This window comes from Ailuropoda melanoleuca, chromosome 9, assembly GCF_002007445.2.
Source record: "Ailuropoda melanoleuca isolate Jingjing chromosome 9, ASM200744v2, whole genome shotgun sequence".
Lineage (NCBI taxonomy): Eukaryota > Metazoa > Chordata > Mammalia > Carnivora > Ursidae > Ailuropoda > Ailuropoda melanoleuca.
This window is the reverse complement of record NC_048226.1, coordinates 10,923,993-10,934,779: the sequence shown is the minus strand read 5'-3', so window position 1 is coordinate 10,934,779 and position 10,787 is coordinate 10,923,993.

Sequence of the window (10,787 nt, the reverse complement as noted above, 5' to 3'; positions counted from 1 at the left end):
ATGCCCTTGGGTGAAGACACTCTCTGCAGCTGAGAAAACCTAGATGAGTTGACAATTGGAAGTTGTCCTGTGATAGCACTCCCCACAGCTGCAACAGGTCCTCTCTTTCATAGGGATCTTGATGGACGCCTCTGTGACCATGGTCCACTATTTGCACTACTCCGATCCACTTCTTCACATACATTCTCAAGATTCCAGCATGCTCTTCCCTTCCTGTGGGAGAAGATTAGAAGGACCTTTAGCAGCTGGTCTTGGGGCCCCACCTGGAACTCATTGTTCTCTAGATTTCCCTCACCATCAGCACCTCTGCTAGTCTCAGTGGCTTACCTGCAAAAGTGAGCCAGAGGTCTGAGTCCTTCATCCCTGTGCCTTCCTCAGGCCAGGGTAGTTCACTTATCCACTTACCTTCACATTTGGAAGGGAGGACTGACTGAGAGGCACCGAGCAGATCACCTGGAGCTCTACCTCGCCTCACATTCAGGGAGAGTCTTCTCTGTCGAGATGGTGATTCCTGCTTCACCTGTTTGTTTCCAGATGGAAAGAGTTTGAAGTGCCTCTCGGGCGACCACAGCTTATAGTTCAATGAGATTTTTGCTCTGGCTCCGGCAAAATTGGGCCCCCGTTGGGAAACAAGACCTCTAACTCTGAAGAACCTAGTTACAGGGAGGGAAAACACAAATTCCTCCAGGGGGAGGGGTGTTAAATAAGGTCATTCCTGCTTCCACCTCTTGGTTCCCAGACCCATGCATTCTTCCCATTGGGCACAGAGTGCCATATACAGGTCTTTAATTCAATGTGCATACTGCATCCTGGAGAATGGTACCCCATCCACGTGGAGTGTTGCATCTAAACGTGCTTCAACTGAAACTTCAGGAAGCCATTCCCTTGCTCTGTAAGTCTGGCAGGTTCTGGGTGGTGCATTCTGTGATATGACCAGTGGATTCCATATGAGCCAACTTCCTCACCTCCTTTGCTGCAAAGTGTGTCTCTTATAATGCAATGTTATGTAAGAGCTTACATTGGTGGATCAAATATTTTAAGCCCTTGGGAAATGGTGCTGGCCAAGGCCATGTGGGCAGGAAAGGCAAATTCATACTTGAAATATACATCTACTTTTCCCAAAAGGAATCTCTAGCTCTTCCAGAAGGGAAGAATTGAAGTGGCCAGCTGTATGCCTTGAAGTTTGTTGCCATATTAGGCACACAGGATTTTCTCTGTGGCTGGCAAATAGACCCTCGGCAGCAGCAGCAGTCTCCTAGCTTTGGTAAGTGGGGTCCCATGCTGTTGGGACCATGCATAGCATTCACCCTTCTCTCTGCGGCCACTCTAGTCATGTGACCAATAACCTAGGGTGGATAATTCAAATGGCTGAGTCGTTTTGTCATGGTGGCTGTTCTGTGCCTCATCCATGGTGGATGCTCACGGGTACATATTAACATTTGATATAAAGATCTTCACACCTTGTGCCCACTGCCATATGTCCATCCATGTGCCACTACCCAAATCTCTCTGTTTTTAATCTCCAAATCTTTCTGTCTAGACTCCTGACCATCCAGCCAAACTAGTCACACCACCCATGAGCCATATATATATATATATATATATATATATATATATATATATATATATACTTAACTTTGGCCCCTTCTCCTTCTGCACAAAGTAGACAATGAAGAGCCCTGCTGGAAGTGCCATCCATTGGAAGAATTGTCCTCACCACTGTCTTTCAAGGCAGCCCCCACCCCCTCCCCGAGCGAGGCTTCTGTGCAACTGTTGTCATCCATTTTTGGCTTACCAAGCTGTCTTAGCTCAGGCTATTATCACAAAATACCATGAACTGTGCAGCTTAAGCAATAGACATGTATTTTCTCACAGATTCAGATCTTGGTGAGGGCTCTTTTCCTGGCTTGCAGACGGCTGCCCGCACTCCGTATCCTCACGTGGCAGAGAGAGGGACTTCTGCTTCTTCCTCGTAAAGGGCACTTATCCCACCACAAGGCCCTACCCTCACAACCTCATCTAAACTTAATTAACTTCCAAAGACCCCCCCCCCCATACTCTCACATTGGGGGTTAAGGATTCAACATATGAATTTTGAGCAGACATTAGCATGTAGCCCATAGCAGTGATCCATCTATAAACCAAGGTTTGGCTTTTTCTTCCTTTAGCTTGTCATCCATAGTTTTTTTTTTTTAATATTTTATTTATTTATTTGACAGAGACAGCCAGCGAGAGAGGGAACAAGCAGGGGGAGTGGGAGAGGAAGAAGCAGGCTCATAGCAGAGGAGCCTGATGTGGGGGCTCGATCCCATAACGCCGGGATCACGCCCTGAGCCGAAGGCAGATGCTTAACGACTGCGCCACCCAGGCGCCCCGTCATCCATAGTTCTGACAGAGCTGCAGGATGGGCCGAGGGTGAAGTCATGGACACCTGGGCTCTCTGTTCATGCAGCTTCCTTGTGCCCCCCCTGGGGACACTGTTGTGCAGTCTTATCCTTTGCATTTCATGATGGGCTGTTATTGGGCCAACCCAACCTTCGGGCAGGGTGGGTCTGGCAGACTTAGATCATAATGGAAAGTTCTGGACTCTGGTCACCTGTGATGCTTCCATAGTCAGGTCCTCCATCTCTACTAGTAGCTGTTTTCAAAAGGTATACATTTGACAGAGACAGAGACAGCCAGCAAGAGAGGGAACACAAGCAGGGGGAGTGGGAGAGGAAGAGCAGGCTCATAGCCGAGGAGCCTGATGTGGGGCTCGATCCCATAACGCCGGGATCACGCCCTGAGCCAAAGGCAGACGCCCAACCGCTGTGCCATCCAGTTCTCCACTGCAGATGCCAAGGCCTTGCCAGAATCCTAGGGACCTGCACTGTGGTTCTTTAACTGGAACGTACCATTTGCTTCACAGAGCACCTTTCCCTGCCATCAATAACTCAATATTATAGGTTCTTAAGGGTCATATGGCTGAAATAGCAACCTGCATTCACTACAGCCCAGCCCAGCTACAAAGTCCTTTTTGGCTCTGGGCTCCACTCTAAGTATACAGTGTTCAATTTACCCAGTCTATAGGCTGGAACAGTACTGCAAGGTGTGGAATATGATACATCCAGAACTTGATGAAGCCTACCAGGCACTGTGTTTCCTTCCTCCTTCATGGCCAGAGATATAAAATGTAATATTTTATCTTCCCCTTGGAAGGAGATGTCTTGGCATACCCCTGACCACTGTAACCCTAAAGATTGTATTGACGTAGCAGGCCCTGCTTATGCATAGTTTACCTTCCCCATCACGAACATGCGTCGTACCAACTCACCCGTGTGCTAGCCAACTTGTTCTTATCTGGCCCAATTATCACAATGTCATCAATGTAGAAGATAGATGTGATGCTTTGTGGGATGCCCAAATTATCCATATCTCTTTTATCAGGAGGGATCCTGTATCCCTGGAACAAAACTATGAATTTATATTGTTTTCCATTCCACATGAATGTAAACCGTTCTAGATTCTCATACTGTGTACCTGAGGCCATGGTAATTTGCCCTAACAAAGTCAATACATCTGATGTAAAATCTGCTATTAAGGCTACTTCTTGGTTGAGTTTGTGGTAGTTTATTGTCATTTTTCAGGATCCATTTGGTTTTTGCCAGGGGCCCGATTGATGAATTCATTTGAGGTATGATGGAGATTGCATACTCTGTAATCTTTAGATCAGGGCTTAATATACATTTAAAGCACCAGATAATAAATATTTTAGGCTTTGAGGCCACATAATCTCTGTTATAACTGTTTAACACTACTGCGATAGTGCGAAAACAGCCACAGACAATACATAAACAAATGAGCATGGCTGTGTTCCAATAAAACTTTATTTAGAGAAACAGGTGCTGGGCTGGGTTTGGCCTGTGGGCTGTAATTTGCCAATCCCAGCTCTAGGTCTTTAAGCATGTCACTGATTTCTGCCATCCTAAAGAAAGATTCGTTACCTTGTTTTGGAGGGGGAGAATGTGTCAAGTCAATTTGTCAAGCAGTTCCTAAAATTTGCTTTCTACATTTCCATAAATTTGGCAAGAGAACAATGAGGCAAAATGAATTCAGACAGTCTATTAGTCATGGCACGAAATGTTTGCATGGATTCCCGATCCCCCCCAAATTCCATGGGGTGATGTGGAGTGGGCCTCGTGGGTGCTGCACACACAGGTCTGCGTCAGAGCCAAGAAACACTGGGCTTAGGAACTGCTAACTCTTATAAGGGTTGCTGGCAAACATGGCCATCTTTCTCTCCAGAGAAAGATTAGGCTTATTATCCTGGAAGGTAAGAAAATCCTCTCCTGGGAGGAGGGAGATTTTATTATCCTGGAATGTTTCCTAGGATTTCTATCTTTAGAGAGACACTTTTTCTAGCTTCAAAGGCTGTCTGTTATAGAAACATTTTTGCAGGGACTTTGGCTCAAAAGATGAGCAGAAATGCCAGAATTATGGAGAATTACCTCCAAACAAGAATACGGTTCCAGAGGCTTCCACTTGGTGTTCCCCACTGTGATAGTTCTTACCCCATAGATCAAGAACCCAATATGGGGGTTGCATCAATTCTTGAGTATATGAACCCTAAATATGCATTTGGGGGCCAGAAGTGACTAGTAGGTGGGTCCATGGACCCAAAGGATCTACTGTGAGCCAGGATTTGGCCAGACCTCCACTTATTACTTGGCCCCCATTTGCCCCCCACCCTAACAGAGCATGAGAGGACTGTGATGCTTAAGGTTTATAAGAGCCTGTGTTAACTTAGTCCTGTGTCCAACAGTCCTCCAAATATATGAGTATTCCCTTTTCCCTGGTGTACAGCTATGTAAGTTAATAGTTGTAGATGCCTTAGGAAGGACTGGAGTGCATATACCATATAAAGCCAGGAGAGTCAAAAGGTGTTCTAAGGAAGTCCCAAAGAAGATGCCATTTTCAAATACCAATTGTGAGGGGCCACCAGCATCAAAAAAGTTCAGTGGCATCACTCCTCTGCAGGCCAGGGATGGTGGAAGTAGGAGCTGTCACTGAGCTGGGCACATTGAGACAATGGGGAGGATAAGACATGGAACAATGAAGAATTGAGTGGGGACATTTATCATGATGAGGACTAGGGCAAGAGTGGCATCCAAGAGTCTTGACCCATAGAAAATTCAGAACTTTATGGAGACAGGTAACAGAACACAATGGCACTAGAGATGAAATATATGGAATCCAGCCAGAGTAGTCCTAAGCTGTACAGCCAGAAGAAATCAAGGATGGATGAGCAGAAGCCTGGGGGGCAATCACCTCAATAAAATACTACTTACCTGTAAAATAAAACCCCCTTACCTGTATTCTTGGTTTCAGCCAGTTTTAGATTGAAGAGGTGCCTGAGTCCCAGGAGGAAGGACACTACGCCATGGCAAGCATACACAGTAATGACTCCCACAGCCCTGCCCAATCCAATCGCATGTCTGGCTTCCTTGATCAAGCACCCATGAATATTCCCCCAGCTCCTGCAGGTGCACACTGGCTGGCGCTCACAGCCTCTTTGATCAGGAGATAATTTTAAAACCATTATGGAACCCATTGTTGGCTTTCAGCCTCTCTTGAGTTGACTAAATCAAGTGCATTTTGTATCCACACAGGATGAATTCAGATTTAATGGCCCATCTGATGGCCCAGACCCTGGGAGGTAATGCCATCTGATGTCTTTAGGAAGACAGTGAGTGACAGGCAGATCATGACCCCCTCCCAGTGTGGCATTGACTTGCCCATGTTGTGCTCATTTTTGGAGTAATCTTTTTTGGCAGTTTCCTATTCATGTGGCCATCAGAGTCAATCCATTTGCACAAATACTGGCTTATTAACCTGAAACAATCAAGGGGAAGGAATATGGATCTTTCTTCTCCCTGTTATGTCTTTGAAAGTTCCCCTTCTGTGAAAGTGCTAATGGGAGGAAATTAGTAGAAGGCCTTTGGTTTTGAAGATACAAAGACTTGCCTGGGGCCTCATCCCTGTTTCTGTCTAATAAGATCTCTTTTCTAATGAAAAAAAGTCACTTCCTGACAAGAGGCTTTGAGCGTAACTAGGGAAGTTAGTTTATTTCTCATAACTGTAAGAAAACAAACCCAGAGGGAAAAAGTATACTGAAAATTTGTGGATGGTCTGTCTGTGAAGGGAAGACAGCACAGGATTTGGTGATGGGTCAGCCTCAGGGGTAAATGGATTTAAATGCCACCTATTTGTATGAGACTTTGGTCATTCTTGATTCTTCTCTTTTCTTCAAGGGCATGGCCAGGATCTAGGCTAGTTAGGCGAAGAAGCTGAATTTCAGACAGTTTATATGACTTGGCCAAAATCTCATGCTAATCTGTCATATTTAAACCCATTTACCTCTGAGGCTGACTAGCAAATCCTGTGCTATCTTCCCTTCCCATTATGGACCTGCCACAATTTTTTTAATTTGGAAAACCAGTTTGTATCTGCATCTCTTTCTCCATGAAGACTGAGGAGGGGTCTCCAGCTGAGAGAAGTTGGAGGTTTAAGAGGTCAGGTGCCCATATGACGTGGTCATCTAGAAAAGCAGGAAGTCATGAGACCAGGAAAAGAGTAGTAGGATCTCTGAGCAGGATCCATGTTCCTGTTTGAGATTTGAGGGTAAACCCAAAGGGATTCCAGTCTGCACAGGCATGGGGTTTTCTCCAGGTACGTTCACATGGGCCACTGTAGCTCTGAGAAGTTCCAGGAGCAGAACTGCTGAATCGGGGATCATACACACTTTACATTTTGGTGGCCATTGCCAAAGAGCTATGCGAATACACTCTTCCGTCAAAATGTTTCTCCACACCTGTTAATATAGCGTTATATGAAACTTGTTGATCTTTGCCATCTGCTAGGTGGAAAAAAAATGCTATTTTGTTGTTTTAAATGCAAATTATTTCATTATATGTGAGAATGAACACCTTTTCTTATGTTTCTTCTGTGAACTGCTATTCATGATGGCAACCACTTAAAATTTCAGGGTAGTCAGATTAAAAGGAAGATACATTGTCTACACTACTGAGCAAATACACAAAACATTAAGGAGGAGGTCCTAATACCTTAGGGCTACGTCTTCCTCTGCCTTGGCTAGAAACATTTTGGGTGGGGCCAAAACTCTCCTCAGAATCCTTATCCCACCCAGGTGTAGGTACCAGCCAATGGGAGACTGGTACCCAGATCCCCAACTCTCATGGCTGTAATCCCACATCTAACCACAGGTAAAATTTTGCCCATGACACAGTCCTAGGGAAATATGAAAGGGAAGGAAAAGCAATGAATAAAATGAAAGGATAAAATAAATCCTCTTCCTTATAGGTTCAGTGGGAATGATAAGTCAGAGTTATGCATTCGGCAGCATAGAAATGATACTAATGAATGCAAAACTTAAGAATCATATACTTTTTAACCTGCTATACAACTCCTTAAGAGAAAATAAGACTCCTAAATCTAGTAAGTTTGTCTACACTGAGACCCACGGTACCCACGGTACATATACACACTGTGCTGTCCCAAAGTTTTTAACCTGGAATGTGAAAGAAATAAATCTTTTGGATTCCTTTTCCTTTTTTCGTTGGGGGGAGGGGGAGGGTTAAACACAAGTTGAAAGGGGCTGAGACTCTCTCTAAGTCCATGCTTGGACATCAAAGAGAGAATATAGGGCATTGTGATAGGATGGTGGTGCAGAGAAAGAGACCTGTGTTGAGGGTGTGGATGTGGCCCCAGGAGTCCAGGCTTGCCTGAGTTATGACAGTATCTTCACTTGAATGTGCATCTATATTTAGGGCCCCGGAAGCAAGGGTGGGATCCCCACCCACCGGGTGTGGTGGACTTGTGCCAGGTGAGCGGTTTTTAAATGATGATCTCTGAAGTCCTGGGTCCTAGTGTTGCTTCCGGAGAGAAGTGAGACCCAGACAGAAGGGCTGCCTTAACAGAAGCAGTTCTGCCCTTATTACTTGTGTAGATGGTGCTTCTGTCTGTGAAAAAAAGTATTCTGCACCGATAACATATGTGGGATGAACTATGCGCCATGAACTATGTTGAGGTTTTCATTTAACTTGGAGAGCTGTCCAACTCTTCCAGTTTTGTAGGTGACAAAATTGAGCCTCAGAAAGGTTACCTAGCCTGCCTAAGACCCCTTAGCTACTGAGTGGTGAGCCTTAGTGTCTCCCCCAAATTCATATGTTGAAGCCCCAACCCCCAATAAAATGGTATTGGCAATGAGGCCATTGGGAGATAATTAGGATAGGATGAAGTCACGAGGGCAGGGCTCTTCCTGATGGGCTTAGCATTCTCATAAGAAATGACATCAGAGAGATTGCTCTTTCTTTCCTCCATGTGTGGACACAGCGAGAAGGTGGCCATCTGCAAATGAGGAAGAGAGTTCTGACCAGAACCCAATCATGCAGGTTCCTTGATCTTGGACTTCCAGCCTTCAGCACTGTGAGAAAATTAATGTTTGTTGTGGAAGCCACCCAGTCTATGGTATTTTGTTATGGTAGCCTGGGTTTTAATCCTTGTCTATCTGACTGGAGCGCCCATACTCATCCCAGTGTACCCTGCCACCTCTCTGGAATGATCCATGATTCCACTAGGATGTTCTGCTACCATATCACACAATAATGGTAAAATAACTCAGGACAAAGCCCACGCAAACTGCCCTGAGAAATCTGTTATATTCTTGGGATGGTTTTTGGTCTTTAAACTTGTCATAAGGATGCTGTTCAAAGGGAGACATTTAATTCTTTTCCTTTGAAAGAAAGGAATCTATAATCAATAATTCTGCCATCCATAGACATCCGCCTATCATCCATGGTCCTGAGTTCTGTAAAACTCTATTTCATAGAAATTATTTAAAAGTCATAAACAATAAAATTTCCCCTTACAGAGAAGGCCTTCTTTCACTCTTCTCCAATTTTTGCCTTTGAAAAATAGACTGAGTTGAAAGTGCACACAAAGCTTGTTCATGGTCGAGCATACATTTCCTCAGAGCCTCTAAAGGCTGAGCCATATTGAGAGCTTCTCGGGGAACTCATCAGATCCCAAATACCTAACACAAAAAGGAAATCATGCCCAATATTTTTTTAATTTTTATTTTGTTATAATAGTCACCATACAGTACATCCCCAGTTTTTGATGCGATGTTCCATGATTCATTATTTGCATAACACCCAGTGCACCATGCAATATGTGCCCTTCTTAATATCCATCACCAGTCTATCCCATTCCCCCACCCCCCTCCCCTCTGAAGCCCTCAGTTTGTTTCCCAGAGTCCACAATCTCTCATGGTTCATTCCCGCTTCTCTTTACCCCCCTTCATTCTTCTCTTCCTTCTCCTACCGATCTTCCTATTTCTTATGTTCCATAAATGAGTGAAACCATATTATAATTGTCTTTCTCTGTTTGACCTATTTCACGTAGCATAATCTCCTCCAGTGCCGTCCATGTTGCTGCAAATGTTGTGTAATCATTCTTTATGATAGCTGAGTAATATTCCATTGTATAAATGGACCACATCTTCTTAATCCAGTCATCTGTTGAAGGGCATCTTGGCTCCTTCCACTATTTAGCTATTGTGGACAATGCTGCTATGAACATTGGGGTGCATATGGCCCTTCTCTTCACTACGTCTGTATCTTTGGGGTAAATACCCAGTAGTGCAATTGAGCTACCCTATGATCCAGCATGCCCAGTATTTTGTCCTGTGAGTGAAAGGGGGCTGAGCACCGAGTTCATTCCCCACCTTCTTTCTGGAATGATCTTGTTTCAGAGCCTTTGCCTGCCAGGGGCCTTGTCCTGGAGCACTGACTCAGGGTGGTCCGACCACAGGGGTCTTTGGCCCTTGTCAGTGAGACCCTGCCTTAGTTTTGTTGCCAGCCAAACACTGCCTATTCCCACCAACCTCTCTCTGTTTCATGTTCAGCTTCTTGCTTGAAGCACTGCTTTCATTCTCCAGTCTCCTCTTGCCCTCCAGACACTGAAGAACCAAAGGAAGTTGCATTCAGACATCTCCAGAGCTCTCCTCCCACCTCATCACAGGTAAACAAGGCGCTGGCAACTTTCCCTTTGAACAACCACATGGATTTTTTTAAGAGTGTCAAAGTACCACGAATTTGGGAACTACTTTAAACGTTACTTAAAAACCTGTGACTTAGCCCAATCACTGTATCATTTTGGTTTAGATTAAAACTTTTTCCTATGTACAATTTTTAAAAACGTAAATGTATGAAAGCATATATACATGTTTGTACCCAATTTTTTTAAATGAAACATTACAACATGGTATTTTCCAAGTTCCTACAGAAATGCCCTACTATAGTTTTAAGTTTCTGCATAGTTAGTGAAATACGGGGCAACTTGCTCTTGAGAGAAGACAAAAGGCTCTAGTGTCAGACTTTTCTTCAAATATCCGCTCCCACTTACCAGTTGATGTGAATTACTTGCTCTCTCTGTTCCTCGGTTACCTCATTTCTAAAGTGAAGTAATGTCATCTAACTTTTACAGAGATCTGAGGATGCAATGAGGAAAAACACCTTGAGGACTGGCACTTTCTACCTGGTTGCCGTGTTCATTACGACTGAGGAGTAGATGTGTGATCCTGAGCTATTCTCCAGTTCATGGGCATGACACACCTCCTCTCTTTAAATCTGGGCTTAGCAGGTCCCATGTTTCTCCATGAAACTTTGCTGCAGGTTTTTTTTTTTTAAAGATTTTATTTATTTATTTGACAGAGACAGCCAGCGAGA